Source organism: Entelurus aequoreus, linkage group LG11 (genome assembly GCF_033978785.1).
Source record: "Entelurus aequoreus isolate RoL-2023_Sb linkage group LG11, RoL_Eaeq_v1.1, whole genome shotgun sequence".
In the NCBI taxonomy this organism is placed as follows: domain Eukaryota; kingdom Metazoa; phylum Chordata; class Actinopteri; order Syngnathiformes; family Syngnathidae; genus Entelurus; species Entelurus aequoreus.
In genome coordinates this window covers 45086167-45107674 of record NC_084741.1, presented here as the reverse complement: position 1 = coordinate 45107674, position 21508 = coordinate 45086167, and the positions used below count along the sequence as shown (strand labels likewise).

The 21508-nt window shown below is 39.6% G+C and overlaps 1 long non-coding RNA gene across 3 annotated transcripts in view; it reads right to left on the bottom strand.

The window, feature by feature from the left end:
- LOC133660699 (uncharacterized) overlaps positions 1–12858 on the bottom strand; it is a 232861-nt gene extending 220003 nt beyond the window's left edge. For 2 of the 3 annotated variants that reach the window (XR_009827869.1, XR_009827868.1), the window contains exons 1-3: positions 12738–12858; positions 12438–12645; positions 11031–11354 (exon numbers count right to left, since the gene is read on the bottom strand). This is a non-coding gene — a long non-coding RNA (uncharacterized LOC133660699). The remainder of the gene's footprint in view (positions 1–11030; positions 11355–12437; positions 12646–12737) is intronic. The other variant, XR_009827870.1, reaches the window with a different exon arrangement.
- Positions 12859–21508: the final 8650 nt, after the last annotated feature.

The window sequence follows — 21508 nt, the reverse complement described above, 5'->3', positions numbered from 1 at the left end:
GATGACACCCAACTCTACATGCCCCTAAAGCTGACCAACACGCCGGATTGTAGTCAGCTGGAGGCGTGTCTTAATGAAATTAAACAATGGATGTCCGCTAACTGTTTGCAACTCAACGCTAAGAAAACGGAAATGCTGATTATCGGTCCTGCTCAGCACCGACATCTATTTAATAATACCACCTTAACATTTGACAACCAAACAATTAAACAAGGCGACTCGGTAAAGAATCTGGGTATTATCTTCGACCCAACTCTCTCCTTTGAGTCACACATTAAGAGTGTTACTAAAACGGCCTTCTTTCATCTCCGTAATATCGCTAAAATTCGTTCCATTTTGTCCACAAGCGATGCTGAGATCATTATCCATGCGTTCGTTACATCTCGTCTCGATTACTGTAACGTTTTGTTTTCGGGCCTCCCTATGTCTAGTATTAAAAGATTACAGATGGTACAAAATGCGGCTGCTAGACTTTTGACAAAAATAAGAAAGTTTGATCATATTACGCCTATACTGGCTCACTTGCACTGGCTTCCTGTGCACCTAAGATGCGACTTTAAGGTTTTACTACTTACGTATAAAATACTACACGGTCAAGCTCCTGCCTATCTTGACGATTGTATTGTACCATATGTCCCGGCAAGAAATCTGCATTCAAAGAACTCCGGCTTATTAGTGATTCTCAGAGCCCAAAAAAAGTCTGCGGGCTATAGAGCGTTTTCTATTCGGGCTCCAATACTATGGAATGCCCTCCCGGTAAAAGTTAGAGATGCTACCTCGGTAGAAGCATTTAAGTCTCATCTTAAAACTAATTTGTATACTCTAGCCTTTAAATAGACTCCCTTTTTAGACCAGTTGATCTGCCGTTTCTTTTCTTTTCTTTTCTACTCTGCTCCCAACCCGGGGTGGACCGCTAGCCTGTCCATCAGATGGGGACATCTCTACGCTGCCGACCCGTCTCCACTCGGGATGGTTCCTGCTGGCCCCACCATGGACTGGACTTTCGCTGATGTGTTGGACTTTCACAATATTATGTCAGACCCACTCGACATCCATTGCTTTCGGTCTCCCCTAGAGGGGGGGGGTTACCCACATATGCGGTCCTCTCCAAGGTTTCTCATAGTCATTCACATTGACGTCCCACTGGGGTGAGTTTTCCTTGCCCGTATGTGGGCTCTGTACCGAGGATGTCGTTGTGGCTTGTACAGCCCTTTGAGACACTTGTGATTTAGGGCTATATAAATAAACATTGATTGATTGAATTGCATTTGCTATCTATTGAACATGACTCAGCACAGTAATTTCTGTCTTAAAAAAACGGTAACACAAGTGAGTACCCAGATAATTATGAATTAACTGCTCTAGCTTGACGGTGGTTGTATCACGGTATGAATTGCAACATGTACTGCGACATTCTGAAGCAGAGCATTATTCAACTGGGGCACATGACTGTTTTCAGTATGAGGACCACCAAAATCGCACTTACAAGATGACATGTGCCTCACTAAAGAAGCTGAAGGTAAAGGTGAATGTGTAGAAAAGTATGCCTAGAGACTTGAGTCCAATTGAACATTTGTTTCCCTATCCAGTAATTTGGGCATATAATGTTGATCTAAATGCCTTTGGGGGACCCATAGCGTCCAGATGAACACATTTTCACTAACAATTTCACTTCATGTATTTTTGCTAGAGATGTCCGATAATGGCTTTTTTGCCAATATCCGATATTCCAATATTGTCCAACTCTTAATTACTGATTCCGATATCAACCGATACCGATATATACAGTGGTGGAATTAACACATTATTATGCCTAATTTTGTTGTGATGCCCTGCTAGATGCATTAAACAATGTAACTTTACCATGAATTGATTAACGTGGACCCCGACTTAAACAAGTTGAAAAACTTATTGGGGTGTTACCATTTAGTGGTCAATTGTACAGAATATGTACTGTTCTGTGTAATCTACTAATACAAGTTTAAATCAATCAATCAATCAAAAACAAGGTTTTCCAAAATAAGAGAACAACTTCAACTCCAGTTATGGAAAAAAGTGCCAACATGGCACTGCCATATTTATTATTGAAGTCACAAAGTGCATTATTTTTTTTAACATGCCTCAAAATAGCAGCTTGTAATTTGAGACATGCTCTCCCTGAGATAATCCTAATACCCATTACAACTATGGGAAATACTATACTTTGACTTTCACAAAGTGCATTATTTTCAATTTTTTTTAAACATGCCTCAAAACAACAGCTACAAAAACCATGAAGGTACACAGCTTCAGTCCAGAGTATACTAGACGTCCGTGTCTTACCAGATATGTACCGCTCCGTACAGCGGCGTTTTAAAAAGTCATTAATTTTACTTTTTGAAACCGAAGCCGATAATTTCCCATATTACATTTTAAAGCATTTGTCGGCCGATAATATCGGACATCTCTAATTTTTGCCCTTAAAAATAAATCTGGTAGTAATTTCTGATAACACTAAGTAGTTTTTGAGTAATTGGTAGATAACTAACTGTCCTTAAAATGCTCCGTTTATATCGCCAGACTCGATATGTCAGCGCCTCTTGGTGTGACGTCATCTACAGAATTGGAGTCTATTACTCCACATAGACAATGTGGATAAAGGCATGTAAAGCTAATAATATCGATCACATAATTACACGTTTTTGTCGCCCTGGTCCATGATTACTTCAAAACTGATATGGTTAACATTATGAGCAAAAAGGGAACAAATACAATCGCAATTTCCTCGTTTTTCCTCATGCACTTTCAGCATTTCCTCAAACATCTTGAGAAAAACATCAGGAGAAGAGGACGCAAAATAGAACACTAGCGGCTTACCTTATTGTCTCTCATTTTTACTCTTTTTTTCTCAATTTTTCCGCAGTTTCTGAGTTAGTTTTGCTCCGCTCGAGCGTGCTACCGATTTTCGGGATTGCGTTTGGCCTTTATTTGTATGGCTACAACCTACAACAGAGCATCTAGCAGACATATTTGATCATTCTTTCAAAGTCTGTTCAAAAGTTATTCTGGATGAAGGCGCTACCAAAACACATAGGGCTTGATTTACTCAGATCCAAATACCACGTGCTAAACAGTGTGTGGGAAAAAAAATGGAATAGCGTGTACTATGAGTGAGTGTGTTGTGTGTGATCTACTAACACTGCATGTGCAAATGAAAAGTGATGCAGACTGCCTTATTTAAATGAGGATTTTGCAAGCATACCAGGAGTTTACCATGAAGACACTCTCATTTTTTGCACATTCATGTTATCATGCTACTCCCAGTGTGAGATGTGTTGAAGCAGCAGCACACATCTATAATCTGTAACACCTTTTTTGAATCGCAATCTAGTCAACAGAAACATATGCACACTGACACTTAATTATGTGCACGAGGCTTTAGATCACATCACCAGCGCATTCATGCATAACGAAAGACGTCTTTTCATGTGGGAGATATAGTAATATACTTCTTAAATAAAAAAACTAACAACATTTTTAAAAAAACACCAAAAAAAAAAAAAAAAACGCTAGCAGACACCAAAATGCATCAATTAATTTCATTGTAATCAGCGCCTTAAGTCATCCAGCAGCAATACAATTATAAAAGGAAATTGCTGAACAGACGATGTATCTAATATTTATTATTTATGACTGTCCTAAATGTTGACATTGTTCTATTGTCTAAACAGCACGAGCACTGATCCTGCAGCCGTGTATGGAACTGTCAGTTTGCACGTCTTTCTGAGACGTGCTAAAAAAACGAAACACAAAAAGTGGTCGCAAAACGGTGACAAATGTCAATATAATACATTGCGCGTGATAAAAAATTATATTTGCATTTTCTTCTCTCAGTACTGTGGCCGTCTTGATGATCAGCATATAGTTTTCATATTATTGAAGACGGAGACGCAAAATGGATTGCACGCCTTATTCTGCTCACTTGATAGACGCAATCCACTTTGCACACGTTTAGCAGATCAGCTTTGTGTGTGCTATCAGGTTTGCATGTGTTTTAGTACAAGCAAACCTTTAGTAAATCAGTCCCATAATACACAATATGAAATTGCATCCAGTCTTCTGTAGGTGACGTCAGCAGGCTGATGCGCGCCCATCTAATTTTGGAACTGAAAGTGGGTTAAAACTCATTCGAAACACGTTTTTGGGCGAAATATTTACCTGCAGACATCATCTTTTGGTCCAGAACTATGTAATACTGTAAGTGCAATTGTTTTCCACATTAAGGGGGCCTTTAAGTGGAAGGTGGAGACAAGGTGTTGAGAAGTGAAAGGGGATTCCAGCCATAACCTGTGCAGCTCTGATTATTTCCATGCCTAAGACATGTTTACTGTGAGGTCTACTCACCTTTGCTATTTCGACAATAATGGCTTTGTAGAGTAATATTAGGAGAACAGTAAATCTAGACTGCTGTCTAAGCCAGTGTTTTTCAACCTTTTCTGAGCCAAGGCACATTTTTTGCGTTGAAAAAATCCAAAGGAAATCATTAACAAACGAAACTCAGTTGACAGTAAAAAGTCGTTGTCGCAATTGTTGGATATTAATTCAAACCATAACCAAGCATGCATCAATATAGCTCTTGTCTCAAAGTAGTTGTACTGTCACGACCTGTCACATCACGCCGTGACTTATTTTGAGTTTTTTGCTGTTTTCCTGTGTGTAGTGTTTTAGTGCTTGTCTTGCGCTCCTAATTTGGTGGCTTTTTCTCTGTTTTTGGTATTTTCCTGTAGCAGTTTCATGTCTTCCTTTGAGCGATATTTCCCGCATCTACTTTGTTTTAGCAATCAAGACTATTTAAGTAGTTTTTATCCTTCTTTGTGGGGACATTGTTGATTGTCATGTCATGTTCGGGGATGTACATTGTGGACGCCATCTTTGCTCCACAGTAACTCTTTGCTGTCGTCCAGCATTCTGTTTTTGTTTACTTTGTAGCCAGTTCAGTTTTAGTTTCGTTCTGCATAGCCTTCCCTAAGCTTCAATGCCTTTTCTTGGGGGCACTCACCTTTTGTTTATTTTTGGTTAAAGCATTAAATACCTTTTTACCTGCACGCTGCCTCCCGCTGTTTCCGACATCTACAAAGCAATTAGCTACCGGCTGCCACCTACTGATATGGAAGACTATTACATGAATACTCTGCCGAGCTCTAGACAGCACAGACACTCAACAATGGCACATTTGCTGATTATAATTACTGGTTTGCAAAAAATATTTTTAACCCAAACAGGTGAAATTAGATAATCTCCCACGGCACAGCAGACTGTATCTCACGGTACACTAGAGTGCCGCAGCACAATGGTAGAAAAACGCTGGTCTAAGCTATACACTGGCTACTCTAAATGATATCCACATACATATACACACCACATATTTACAATAATAAATATGTGGTTAATACAATAAATTATTGTAAAAAATGTAGGTAGTGGACAACTGTGAAGCAATAAACATGCATGATCAGTGGCCGCAACAGCAGATTTCGCTATTAGGCCCAGTGGATGTCACAAACAGATGTGTACTCCCTTTCCTGTTTCAACAGCTCAAAATCTTTTTTGTCAAACACACACGCTTGCACACACACACACACACACACACACGCACACATCTACCCCTGCTAACCCTGTCTGCATGACTCATCAGCAGCCATTCTCTACCACTGCCCCATATCTGTCTCACCTGTGTGTCACCGTACTGTTGACTGACCCACATTCCACTGATCCAGGCACTTCCAGGCAGTGACCCGCGGCAGATCCACACGGCCAGCAGGAGGTGGACGAATGCTGGTTTCCCAGAGTGTGTAAACACTCTGGCATTAGCAAGTGCCGCTCAATTATTGATAAACTACTCAAACATACGTCACGATTGTCACTGTCACTTCCTTTCCTGCTGAGCTTGATATTTTGAATCTTCAATTTATTCAAGTTTACTTTAAGGTAATTTGGGGAGCATGAAAGAGCAAGCAAGACAGAGAGCATAACGTGTAACCCCAAAAGTCATATTTTTCTCTGTAAGAGTACATTTCTGAAGTTCAAAAACAACAGAGTGTTGAAACTTACGTCATATATTAGTTAAACAAGCATAAATCCAGCTTATTAGTCAAATAACTAGTACTCCAGTGTGACTATACTGTTCAATAGGTTTGCACAATATACGATATAAATGATATACATTTGGCCGACGACAGAACTTTAATACTACTGTATCGTATCGTTACGATGATACATTCTAGATGTGTCCCGCAAATTTGATAGCAACACACGAACAAATCTGTCTCCAATGCAATGTAGCATTCTTACTATAGAGCAGGGGTCGGCAACCCGCGGCTCCGGAGCCGCATGCGGCTCTTTGACCACTCTGATGTGGCTCAGCTGCATACTTGCCGACCCCCCCGATTTTCCTAGGAGACTTATGGATCTCAGTGCCTCGCCTAGATGACTCCCAGGGCAAATATAATCCTAATTTCACTCTAATTACTAAACAATTACTGCACTGCAGTAATTGTCCTCTATAGCATTTACAAACAGCGTGCCAGCCCGGCCACATGTTGTTTGTAGCTTTTACTTGCACACGTAGGAGACAGCAAAGCATACTTACTCATCAGCCACACAGCTTACACTGACGGTAGCCGTATAAAACAACTTTCACACTGTTACGTTACAAATATGCGCCACACTGTGAACCCACACCAAAAAAGAATGAAAAACACATTTCTGGAGAACATCCCACCGTAACACAACATAAACACAACACACCAATACCCAGAATCCCATACAGCCCTAACTCTTCCGGTCTAGATTATACACCCCCGCTACCACCAAACCCCCCCACACATCAACCCCCCCACCCCCTCCTCCGTGTGTCGGTTGAGCGGAAGAGTTAGTGCTGCATGGGATTCTGGGTATTTGTTGTGTTGTGTTTATGTTGTGTTACAGTGCAGATGTTTTCCAGAAATGTGTTTGTCATTCTTTTTTGGTGTGGGTTCAAAGTGTGGCGCATATTTGTAACGTAACAGTGTTAAAGTTGTTTTATACGGCTACCGTCAGTGTAAGCTGTGTGGCTGCTGAACTAGTACGCCTTGCTGTCACTTACGTGAGCAAGCTGAAGCTGCATTCTACATGTGGTTGAGCAGGTACACTGTTTGGGCAGACTGTAGAGGGCGCCAAAAGCAGTGCCATCACGCCCTGATATTCGGGAGTCTCCCGGAAATAATGAGAGGGTTGGCAAGTATGACGCTATCAAGCGCCATTCATTCAAAACTCGCGGGCCGCACTAACATCAAATTTCCATATTAAAGTGTGTGCCGGTGCGTGTGTCTGAGACCCCTGTTTAACATAGCACAAAGCAATTTAAGCTTTGTATGCGATGTCTTTCATTTTAAATTTTTTTGTGGCTCCCATTATTTTCTTTAATTTGTGAAACTTGCCAAAATGGCTCTTTGAGTGGTAAAGGTTGCCGACCCCTGGCCTAAACCCTGTTTCAGCCACACTAAACCATCGTTTAAGGTCCCGCTTCTCTGTCACATTTTTACACGGGTAAGTCAGCCGTGTATTTCTTGAATCTCCGGCACTTAGCTTTGTATGGACTCATTGATCGTTTACAAAGTGAGTTCGGAGAGGAAGTGAAGCCAGAAAGAACACACCACAGCCAGCTTCATAACAAGCGAAGCTAAAAAGATGGAGGCTAGTCATCCAGACATGTCCGTGTTTCACCTTCTTCTACATGTACAGACGCTTGTGGAAATCACACATGGAATACCTTAAGTAAAGGAAACGCGTGATTGCAGCTATTTCGGATACAACACATCTCAGACGGCAAGAGAACTTTCGTAGCTGTGATTCTATTTACCGAAAAACTTGGTCCCTTCCTCCCGTGGATGTGATACAGGCAGCGTATGACTACAAATATTGCTTCATGGATGTGACTGTGAAATGGCCAGGTAGCGTGCATGATGCCCACATCTTCGCTAACTCCGCCATTAGCGCGCAGCCGAAAGATGGAACCATTCCCTCGTGTCCCAAACAACTGCTGGAAGATGAAGATCTGGTCCCTGTTTTTATTTTGGGTGACCCAGCTTATCCCCTGACGCCATATCTCCCGAAAGAATACCCAAACGGTGGAGTCAACCCACAACAATGGTTATATGTACATTTTTTTTTTAGATCCCTACAATAATTGTTGTAAAATGTTATTTGTCGCATTGGCAACTTTCTCATGTCGATTAAAGATTTGACTAATTTATGATGGTTCAGGTGTGATTCACTACAATTAGGGATGTCCGATAATGGCTTTTTTGCCGATATCCGATATTCCGATATTGTCCGACTCTCAATTACCGATATCAACCGATACCGATACATACAGTCGTGGAATTAACACATTATTATGCCGAATTTGGACAACCAGGTATGGTGAAGTTAAGGTCCTTTTAAAAAAAAAAAAAAAATTTTAAATAAGATAAATAAATTAAAAACATTTTCTTGAATAAAAAGTAAAGTAAAACAATATAAAAACAGTTACATAGAAACTAGTAATTAATGAAAATGAGTAAAATTAACTGTTAAAGGTTAGTACTATTAGTGGACCAGCAGCACGCACAATCATGTGTGCTTACGGACTGTATCCCTTGCAGACTGTATTGATATATATTGATATATAATGTAGGAACCAGAATATTAATAACAGAAAGAGACAACCCTTTTGTGTGAATGAGTGGGAATGAGTGTAAATGGGGGAAGGAGGTTTTTTGGGTTGGTGCACTAATTGTAAGTGTATCTTGTGTTGGTTATGTTGATTTAATAAAAAAATAAAAAATAAATAAATAAATAAAAAACGATACCGATAATTTCCAATATTACATTTTAAAGCATTTATCGGTCGATAATATCGGCGGGCTGATATTATTGGACGTCTCTAACTACAAAAGGGCCCCACAGCACATTGGATTCTAGTTAATTGAAATACCACAACACTGGATATTGTTCAAAGGAGATACATTTTAATTTAAAAACTTGCACACAAAACACAGCAAACAAATGTAAAATGCACTGCAAACTATTTAAAATATAGCTCTTTTAAACAACAACTTCACAGTGAAGTAAAGTCATCGACTGGAGAGCTTGGAGCAGGTGGGCGCTTTATTTGTTTTCCGCGCATGCGTACTAGGTCGCGTTGCGCCGGTGGACGGAGGGGGTCAGGGGTCTTAAACGGTGGCATTGTTGTGTGTGGACACGGATAAGGTTAGATGTGATTTACCCTGGATAACCTTATCCGGCTTAGTGTAAACGGGGCCTTAGATCGATACCCAAATGTGTAGTATCGTCCATAACTGTTGTAAAATATCCAAACAACAGAAGAATAAGTGCAGTATGACATTTAAAGAGAAGTGTAGACAGAACCATGTTCCAACAAAAAGTAACAATATATCAATAGTAAATTAGCAATAGATCAATAATCCATCCATCCATTTTCTACCGCTTGTCCCTTTTGGGGTCGCTGGGGGTGTTGGAGCCTATCTCAGCTGCATTCGGGCAGCACGGTGGCACAGGGGTAAGTGCATGTGCCTCACAATACAAAGGTCCTGAGTTCATAGTCCAGGGTGTACCCCGCCTTCCGCCCGAATGCAGCTGAGATAGATTAATAATAGTTTTGACAAAATATTATCGGAAGTGGCACAATATGTCAGTGAAGTTAATTATATTTATATAGCGCTCTTCTCTAGTGACTTAAAGCGCTTTACATTGTGAAACCCATTATCTAAGTTACCGGTACATTTAAACCAGTGTGGGCGGGTAGGGAAAGTATCTTGCCCAAGGACACAACGGTAGTAACGAGGATGGCGAAAGCTGGGATTGGGACTGGAACTCTGAAGTTGCTTGCATGGTCTCTCTACCAAACATGCCATGCCGCACATATATTGTTACCACATACATCAGCAGTCAAACTGGGAGCCTTAGTAACCTGCTTTGAAATGGTTCTATTATCACTCACATAGAAAATAATATATCCTATATATCATTATCGTGGATAATGCAATATACGTTATGTCGCAATATAAATTTTAGGTCAATCGCCAATCCCTAATATTCAACACTTGCTATTTTAGTGTTTCATGATTTTTTACATCACATTAACTGTTTTTGTATGATTGTTAACATTGCTAAAATGGTACTAAGTTTGTGATAGACGGCAACAGTTTGACCCTGCTACTGACTATTTCTCTTTTTCATTATTCTATTAGGGATTGTTTTCCCCTTATTCACCCAAGTGGAGGTACGCCAGCATGCATTAGTTGCCTTACACTGTATGGTGGTAGGTTACCAACAATATGATTTCAGTGTTTATTTCAAACCTTCAATGCGTTAGGTCTTAACAGATTTGTGTTTTGATAAGTTTAAATGGAATAGACAAAGCGCAGCCTTTGTGTCTCTGCAGTAAAGCATAGTGAGAATGTGATGCTGCATGAGGACACATGCCTCTGCCATGCAAAAAAAAAGGGGCTGGAGGCGGGGCTTGGATGCTGACAATAGCCAATGCTTGCTCTCATTGGTTCTCAATGACATCATTGATAAGGGGCTGCAGAAAAAATAGAAAGACTATCTCACTTTTCCTTACACACATTGTTAGCACAAGCTAAAAATGATCATTAAACCACTACTGACCTTTGCTAGAACAATCGGGCTTTTATAAATCAACTTTACACAGTAACACAACACAAATATTAATGCTGTATCTCTTCGGTCCCTCACAGAATTATGATATTTGAGCCCACCAAAGAAGGGGCAACAAATAGATACACCAATGTTAGCCTAATTAGGAATAAAAGAGGGATGGAAAAATTAAACATGGAGACAGCTTGACTTTACACTTGCTCTATGACTTTTGCAATGTATTATATCATATATGTCAGTGTATTTTAGTTTGTGTATGTGTTGGCTCCACATGACAAAGACAAAAAGGAAAAAGAACAAGTCTTTGGATAGAAATCTTGGTCACTTACCTATTATGAAGGACGGAAATGCAATAGTCTGCCATCTCAGTGAGTTTAAGCCGAAGTGCAGAAGGAGACCATCACATTCCTTTAATCTCCAAAGTATATCCAGGTTTTTTTTTTGTTGCCTACATTTCCAAGTATGCCTTGAAAGCATCCCTCTAGGCAAAGCTGCTCCTGGTGCTTAGGTTTGAATCCGTATGAGTTCTTCAGCTTATCCAAAATAAAAGTGTTCTGTCTCTTAATCCTTAAAGCTTCTTCAAATAGGACTCTGGAGTTTGTTCCTCCGTCGTTCTCCCCAAAATTTGGAAAACATTCCTCTTTGTAGTCCAGCTAAAGTCAGAAACAATAAAGTGAAACAGTAACCTGTTAGTTAGTGAAACCGAGTGGAACAATTCTAAATAATAATAATAAATAGGAAATATATTGTGGAACCAGCGTACTATAATAGTCAACATTGACTGGGAGTTGATGGTCAAAAGTTTGCAAAAGTTTGAAACTTAAAAAAAAATTAAGTTAACAACTCTATTAAAAATTCTACAAAATTCCAATATCTAAACGAATATGTAAAAAAAAAAAAAATACTAAGTATATCATTGTGTTTAGATTTTTACCAACTTTATGTAGTAAATTCCAAAATCTCACCCTTTCATTTGTCTCCATAAAAGTTATTATTTTGAAAAATAGAGTGCAAATTGTGGCGTTGTTATAAACTTTGAATTAACACCGTAAGCTATTATTAGTAGTCATCTCCCTATAGAAGCTTCATTGTTTTTGTTTTTTTAAAGTAAAAGTAAAAAAATTTTAAAAAAAAAACCTTTTTAACAACGTACGTGCACTACTGAAAATATTGTTTTGCTTGGTAAAACTTGTTCCTCGTGGACTTCTTGATACTTTTCTTTGCATGGACTGAGAACAAAGGAGCCTTTACTGTAACAAAGAAGCTGCTGCACTTATACCTGTTGATCTGTTTCCAGTAAACACATGGGAACTTTTCAACCCATATTTAGTTTCCATGTATTTTATAGCAAATCGTTAGAGACAACATGGTCTCGAAAGGTGTTTATTAATTCATCCAACAAGTTTAAGCATCTTCCCCGCTGACTTTACACCTGATTACATTGTTCTGAATTCCCATAGTGCAGAATTCGCAACTTCGCACACACACACACACACACAAAAAACGCGCGGACAAATCAAGCAAGTATTTTTTGGTCATTTGCATGATGATGATGATGATGCAATCTATTAATTCAACGACTTTAGCTCTTCTTCTTCTTTTTTCTTTTTTTGCATGCGCAATCAACTTTTGATTCATCTGCTTTGTCTTGAGAGTCGCACCATCCGACAAAATACGAGCAGAAAACCAACTCCGTTTAACTTGTACCAAAGTTAATAGCGACAAAGTAAACATACTTTTTGATGGTCATGACGAAATCCTTTCAAGTCGTCTCCCAAAAAAGCTTGAGACAGAGCATCGGACAAAGGAAAAGAGGACCGCTCCTCTCTCTCTCTCTCTACCTCTCTCTCTCTCTCTCTCTCTCTCTCTCTCTATGTCGCTCTACCTCTGCTGCTTTGTGCTCAACTTTGAGCGCTGACGCACCAACAAGAGCGGCAACTTTTACTGGAAAAAAAAAAAAACACACACAAAAATCACTCCGGGAGTGCAACAGGCACAACACGCAGAAGAAGTGTTTTATCTGGGAGGCGACTCACTTGATGGTGCTCTGCTCCGCGCGTCTTGGAGGAGGAGAAGTAAAGTTTGGAAGGACCCACGCAGCTTAGTGTTGTGGAGTCCCCCCCTTTGTCTACACGTGTGATAGATGGATGGGGCTCCGTTTGGCCGCGCCTAGTTCATTGCGCTCTCCAAACAGGAGTCCCGCCCTCTACAAGTACTAGTATGCACGGTATAGAGGGCCACTTGTTATAATAACAATGTGCAAAGTGACATGAACTACATTAGACTAGGAGTGATATTGCCATGTGATCTTAATTTGCATGAATACATTTAGCAAGTCTATATAGGATGCGCTGCCTGGAGAACAAAGAAAATTGAGACAAAAGAAAAAAAAGTTTTTTTTAATGTTCATGAATACACTATATTGCCAAAAGTATTTGGCCACCTGCCTTGATTCACATATGAAATTGAAGTTCCATCCCATTCCTAACCCAGAGGGTTCAATATATTCTCATTAAAAGATTAAAATGCGGCTGCTAGACTTTTGACAAGAACAAGAAAATGTGATCATATTACGCCTATACTGGCTCACCTGCATGGCTTCCTGTGCACTTAAGATGTGACTTTAAGGTTTTACTACTTACGTATAAAATACTACACGGTAAAGCTCCAGCCTATCTTGCCGATTTTATTGTACCATATGTCCCGGCAAGAAATCTACGTTCAAACAACGGCGGCTTATTAGTGATTCCCAGAGCCCAAAAAAAGTCTGCGGGCTATAGAGCGTTTTCTATTTGGGCTCCAGTACTATGGAATGCCCTCCCGGTAACAGTTAGATATAGAAGCATTTAAGTCCCATGTTAAAACTCATTTGTATACTCTAGCCTTTAAATAGACCCCCTTTTTAGACCAGTTGATCTGCCGTTTATTTTATTTTCTCCTCTGCTCCCCCTCTCTCTTGTGGAGGGGGAGTTACACATGGATGAAGTGCTGGCTGTCCAGAGTCGGGACCCGGGGTGGACCGCTAGCCTGTGTGCATCGGTTGGGGACATCTCTGCGCTGCTGACCCGTCTCCGCTCGGGACGGTTTCCTGCTGGCCCCACTATGGACTGGACTTTCGGTCTCCCCTAGGGGGGGGGTTACCCACATATGCGGTCCTCTCCAAGGTTTCTCATAGTCATTCACATTGACGTCCCACTGGGGTGAGTTTTTCCTTGCCCGTATGTGGGCTCTGTACCGAGGATGTCGTTGTGGCTTGTGCAGCCCTTTGAGACACTTGTGATTTAGGGTTATATAAATAAACATTGATTGATTGATTGACATTGAATATGATGTCGGTCCACCTTGTGCAGCTATTACAGCTTCAACTCTTCTGGGAAGGCTGTCCACAAGGTCGCGGAGTGTGTTTATAGGAATTTTCCACCATTCTTCCCAAAGTGCATTGGTGAGGTCACACACTGGTGTTGGTCGAGAAGACCTTGCTCCTTCTCCGTTCTAATTCATCCCAAAGGGGTTCTATCAGGTCAGGACTCTGTGCAAGCCAGTCAAGTTCATCCACACCATGTCTTTATGGACCTTGCTTTGTGCACTGGTGCACAGTAATGTTGGAACAGTAAGGGGCCCGCTCCAAACTGTTCCCACAAGGTTGGGAGCATGGAATTGTCCAAAAATGTTTTGGTATCCTGGAGCATTCAAAGTTCCTTTCACTGAAACTAAGGGGCCAAGCCCAACTCCTGAAAAACAACAACACACCATTATTTCTCCACCCCCAAATTCCACACTCGGCACACTTGGGTTAAACGTTTAAGTTATTTTTATTAAGAGCAATCCATTTTTTGGATTATAAGGGTATTATTTTAACTCAATTTCTGGGTTTTCAAAACTATGAACCATTTTTGAGTTGTTTTTCAATGAGTTACGCATTTTTGGGTAAAAGGCTTTTTTTTTATTGAAAAGGTAATTTTTTTCTTGAAGAGAATTTTATTAAGGATTCATCTCATTAACATTATTTACAATCACACATCTTATGTACATGAACATATTTTTGTTATTGTAAATTGCGCAACCCAATAGTTGCGTTTGGAATAACCCAACATTGTAGTGAGCATAACTCAGCTTTTGTGTTAAATAAATTCAACCCAATAATCAACCAACATTGAGTTAGCATAACTCAACATTTCGGTGAAATAATTTAACACAATAGTTTGGTTGGGAATAACCCAACATTAAGTTATAATAACTCAACGTTTTGGTTAAATAATTTAACACAAAAGTTGGGTTGAAAACATTTACACAAAATATTGAGGTAACATAACTCAAATAAAGGGGTTGTCCTTTTCTGAACCAGCAGTTGGGTTAACATTGGGTTATTTTTTAACCCAACATTTTTTAATGTGTGTCTAATGTTGGATCCACGTTGTTGGGTAATGACCAAATTTCAATGCGTACATCAATGTCACAGTTAAATAAAAATAACATTCAATAAACGTCTAAAAGCATGTGGTTTCAACATTGTATTTGTATTGAAACTATTGTTTGGGAAATGACCAAAATTCAATGGTTAAACCAACGTCATAACCCAACGTTGATTAAACGTCATCAAAAAAGATGTTGGTCCAAAGTTATGTTTTAGTTGCTCTACGTCAGGACCTAATTCAATAAGTTCTCATTATTGTTTTAATGTATGGTGCCTGCTCGGATTAGTTAATAGGGATTTTGTGTATTTGGGATCTGCATGAGTCCCATCCATCCATCCATTTTCTACCGCTTGTCCCTTTTGGGGTAGTGGGGGGTGCTGGAGCCTATCTCAGCTGCATTCAGACAGAAGGCGGGGTACACCCTGGACAAGTCGCCACCTCATCACAGGGCCAACACAGATAGACAGACAACATTCACACTCACATTCACATGAGTCCCGAAATTTAAAAATTGAGCCGTGAAAGCAATAGGCCATTTTCCACCAAAGTGTTTTAGTTTTTTTACCTACCTATACCATATCATACCAACTTTATTTATAAAGCCCTTTAAAAACAACCACAGCTGAAAAACAAAGGGCTGTACACCACAAAGAAATAGAGGAAAAGGACAGACTAAAATAACATTTAAAACAGAAGTAAAATACACATTGAAAAAGCAAATATAAATTACCCTAAGAACAATTTGTTAGATAAAAAGCAGTTAAAAAGTTTAAAAAAAAGGTAAAAACAGTTTAAAGTCTCATGCTGGGTTAAAAGCCAGTGAATAAAAATGGGTTTTAAGAAGGGTCTTAAAAATAGCCAAAGAAGGGGCCTGTCTCACATGGAGAGGGAGATCGTTCCAAAGTTTGGGACCCGCAACAGAGAAGGCTCTGTCCCCTCTGAGCTTGCGCTTTGATTTGGGTACCTCCAGGATCAGCTAATCAGCTGACCTGAGGGACCGGGTGGGGGCATAGAGCAGCTCAGAGAGGTAAGGTGGGGCAAGACCACGTAAGGATTTAAAAACGAGTAAGATCATTTTAAAATGGACTCTAAAAGACACAGGCAGCCACTCACTCACCCGGGTAAATAAAGTTCCCACTGTGTTTCCACCAAAAACTACCCAGCTAGATTTAGTTCTTCAGGAACCTTTCGGAGTTCCTCCTATCAAGGTAGGGCTTTTCGAAGCTACCCTGAACCTTTTCGAACACTTATTGATTGAAAACTTTTAGGGATGTTCCTAAAATGTATTTTTCAAATACACGACCGCCATTGTGGAATTGCGAGGACGACTTGTTTATTTCTTATTTCTTGTGTATTTCTATTACAACAAAGTTGACAACAAAGAGAAAGAACAAAAGGAACTTTCGACTTGCAGTAACTTTTTTGGGGCATTTTTATACTGAAGAACGCTGATCAGTGGGACTATATTGCAGTGTTTTTACTCAGCCGTAGTCTTTAAACTCTATCCCTGCAGTTTAATGTTGTTAATTATTTTCAGAAACGTCCTTTCTATACGAGAAGTGGACAGACTCTTTTAAACATATTTACAGAAGCGTATGAAGCCGGATATGAAGCAACAATCTTAGCTGCTTACTACTCTGACTTTGTTGGATAAATGTGAAATAAAGGAGGCAGCAGGAGAGTGGTAAGAAAATAAATTACATTAATTATTAACTATTTACTCTATTACATGTAAAAGTAGTCAGTGACACTCCATTTGTGTAGTTATTAGCCTCAACCCGAGTGAACAGAATGCTAATGCTAACAAGCTAACGTTAAAGCCGATGTGTTTGTGTTGTCGGTGTGAGAAACACTGACATTCATTATTTATATATTGTTATTTACAGCTGATATTGACCACAAAAAAAACATCTGACCCTCATGAATTCATCCTTACTGAGAGGACGACTTTCTGACTGTTGGACATTGTGGACAAAACAATTCCATCCATCCATCCATTTTCTACCGCTTATTCCCTTCGGGGTTGCTGGGGGTGCTGGAGCCTATCTCAGCTACAATCGGGCGAATGCACTTTATTGTTTAAATCATATCGTTTTGTATTTCATTTACTTACTTTTTAGTAAAATAACTGTGACCTAATATAGTCCGTTTATTTACATGGTATCAGTGTAGAAATTTAATAAACCACTCCTCCATATACGCCATCAGCCTGATTTGTATAAACTACCCTGAACTGTGAAATGCGGTGAAAACACACACATTTAAGGAAACCTATAGATCTAGGAACTACAGGTTCCAGTAACCAAAAGTTCAGGTGGAAAAGGGTCAATTGAGGAGCTATGGAATGATATTGCCCTCCTTCATACTTCAGCCAAAGGAGCCATTTGTAATTAGCACAACCTTCCCACCGGTGATGTCAGCGGATTAGGCACGGCAAGTTTCTGTAAAGATATTCAAAGTTCTTTACAGAACATTACAAGTAGGCAAAATTTTAAATAAAATAATCAGCCAAAATAATCATAATTCAAGTTAACAACATAAAATAAAATCATCATAAAAACTGTTATGATTCAAATTAAAATCAAAGAGTGTAGATCAAATGTTTTCAGTTGTCATACACACTTCAGCCTTGACTTAAACATTGCCAACGTTGAGACCTGTCTTTCATCTCCTGAAAACTATATTCCAGATTATAGAAGCATAAAACTGAAATGCAGCCTCACCATGTTTGATCCCGACTCTGGGCGCCAGCAGGAGACCACTCTCCTGAGGTTCTCAGAGCTCGAGATGGTTCATATGGATCCAACATTTCAGAGATGTTTCATTTGGCACAAGGCCATGAAAAGACTTGAGCACAAGGAGAGCAACATGAAGCCATTGTCCTGAGCACTGGACTAATAAGATCATGTTTACTGGTTCTACTCAGGACTCGAGCAGCAGCATTATGGATGTACTGCAGCTGCTCTACGGCTAGTTTAGAGAGCCCAGTGAGAAGGCCATTACCTGCTGGAGACAAACACATAGATTGGTGTTTCTAAGTCGGATTTAGACATTATCCTCTGATTTTGTCAATGTTTTCAGGTGGTGAAAAGCTGCTGACGTTATTCACTTAATGTGGCTGTTAAAGTTCAAGTCTGAGTCCATTATTACCCCCAGATTTCTAACCTGATTATTAGGTTTCAGTGAAAAGGTCTCAAGGTGACTAATAATAATTTATCTGTGCTTCTGTGTGCCAAACACAATGATTCCAGTTTTTCCTGAGTTTAGCTGAAGGAAATTGTTTGGCATCCACACACTGATCTGTTTGATGCAGAATGAATCGATAGCCCAACGTTCACTTGCTGTCAGTAACACGTAGATATGAGTGTCATCTGCATAGTTGTGGTAGGACACATTGAAGCTGCCTAATAGCTGGCCTAGTGGCAGCATGTACAAATTGAACAATAGAGGTCCCAGGATCGAGCCCTGATGAACCTCACAGGTCATAACCATTTGGGCCATATATGGTATAAATTTACCCCAGGATCTTTGCGCGAATCTGCCATTTTTATTTTATGTACGAGCATTTGTAGTCTGCACGACAACATGCCCAAGGTACGACCCGAAGAACGAAAATGCTCTGTTACTGGTTGTATTAACCAACACAGGTCATTACGCACACTTTCAGTCTCATCTGAAACCTACAAAGCAAAATCGCCTCGCTAACTTTTGGTTTTACAGCAATGTGCATTCAACTGGGAAGAAAAACAGTATCTCTTCGTGTGTGCCAACCACTTTAAAGATTCTTTCTTTACAAACCTGCGGCAATATAAAGATGGATTTTTCCAAAAGCTACGTTAAATGGCAGAGTCGGTGCCTACTATTTATGGCAATGGAGGAGACATTGAAACAGTAAATAATAACAGTATATTGGCAATGTTTGAATGATACGTTAGCAATGTTAGCTCAATCTGTAGTGTAGCTTGTAGTTTACCCTTTTAATTTAGGACAAAGGCTTCACCAACCTCCGGTAATATAAACAATTATTTTTCTAAAACTACTTTTACAGCTAAGATTAAAAGCATATCTTCTGAAGTTTCTTCTTTTGCTCCTTTTTTCTTCGGGTCTAACTCTGACTTGTACGTATATAGTTGGATGTTAAAATCCGTTGATGTTGCCATTTATGTTGCAGCGCAAAAGTTGAATATACTTAGAATTACATATTTTTCTTTGCAGGAAGCTTCGCTCTCAAACTGCAAATATGGCCGCCAGGGCAAGGAGGAAGGTTAAGTCAGCGTGATGGGGCGGGGTGAGGATGGGTTGATTTGTATCTTAATAACTCCGCCTCTCAAAACGGCTTGTTTCCAGAGGCAGCCAAAAAGTGGCTTGAAAATATGTCCTCACAGCAAACTCCATCCCAAATTTTGACCAAATACTCGTCATTACATGTTATGTAGACCAAAATGAAGTGTTTCATAAACAGGAAAAAAAATCATATTAGGGGATTTATTCTGACTTTTGCCAAAGCATCCAATCATAAGGGTCATACATTTTGGCGGAAGCTTGTGAACAGATTTGGATGTCTCTATTTGCAGTTTGGCTACATTGTGACATCACAGCAAGGTGGACGTACAGGCGAAAATAAACATAATGAAAATGATATAGATTCACCTGGCACAACATTAGGTACACCAAAAGACTCTTTGTTCGCTACAGAGGTGCATAAACAAGCTATTTTACTAGCAATTATGTCAGTAATTGTCTGTGTTAATTTCGCCGTATTTCACATCAGGTGTTTAGCGGTTAATACAATTTCGTACTAGTCCATCTTGACAAAACAGTCCTGTGTAAAATGTCGTAAAGACAAATAAACACTGAAGTAATTATTTTATAAGTATCAGAGCAAGTGGGAGGGCATTAGACGAGAATGAATAACATACAAGCTGCTCAATACCAGCAATGCCCACATAACTGATTCCCCACTGTTAAAAAAAATATCCAAAATCCAGTGGTCAGAGGCATCCAAAATTGTGGAGGCTCAGGCCCAAATGCATGAACTATTAAAGATGTAATACTTTGGCATTGTTAAACACGACTATCCAACATTGTAACATTATTTATAAGTTAGAAAATACACATTTTATCACAGGTCCCCTTTAATGTTGATAAATGCAATAGTGAATAGTGAAAACCTGTATATAATGGGCGCATCCATAAAAATGTATTCTTTGACACACAAATCCCTGTTATACAGTATGCCTAACACACTTATCCAACAGGTTTTACATTTTAAAATGTGTTGTGCTTACTACTAATAAATGAAAATGAAAAATGATCATAGATAAGAACACAGCCTGGGTTTAAAACCTGGTTGCCAGAATACCAAGACAGCAGTGCTTCCGTCTTCTGTCGCCTTCATCTCCCTGTAAAACTAGTCTGTGGAATTGCAGATTTCTAGTACGAAATGATGCAGTTATTCCTCCTATCCATCTAGATAACCCACACTCCTTGCCTGTTGTAATTCCGGTACAATCATTTATTGGTTCCAGGCTTTACCATGGTAAACACATTTGGTAGGATTATTGATATTAAATCTAATATGTTCATAGTTAGAGCATAATAACACTGTTTACAACTTTCTAAATATGTTTTGTACATAATTAGAACCCTCAAAACATGAAATAAAACCCACAATCATCTATATATTCGTTTCACCCATTATAGTAGCCTTGAGTGTGTTCTACTGTAGATTACATTAGCTCAGAGGATCCTCAAGGCGTCACTGATATAGCCATAGCCCGGCCACTAATACACGGGCCCTCTAAGTTAGATCTGGGCTTCCATGCGCTGACACAGGGCCGGCCCGTGGCATAGGCCATATAGGCAAATGCTAAGGGCGCCGTCCATCAGGGGGCGCCACGCCAGTGCCACAAATGTTGGAGGAAAAAAAAAAAAAAAAAAAAAAAAAAAAGTTGGTACTATTATTTCTAAATACATAAAATAATCCCACGTTAATTAAAATGCAAAGTAAAGCCTATTTAATAGAAATATTATTTGTTACAACATTACGCCCCCCCTCCCCCGGCACGGTGCGCCCCCTCCCTTCCCGTATCATGACTCTTTTTGGACGTCACCACATAAAAAAATCAACACAAGATGTCAAAACGGCCAAAACTGTCAGGTGCCCAGGGAAGAAAAAAGAGAAAAGAAGAGGAGAAACAAGAAAAAGACAGAGGTAGCAGGTAGGTAACGTTAGCCTACATGACATTATTTGTCTGTTACAGAATGTGATAGTAACCTGGCTTTTTAGCATTAAGCTAATGTTACATGATTCGGCAATTGCTAATCAATAAATAGCTAGTTCTGTTTTAACGTCGGGTTAATATTGTGGAGGGGGCTAAATTGTTATGGAA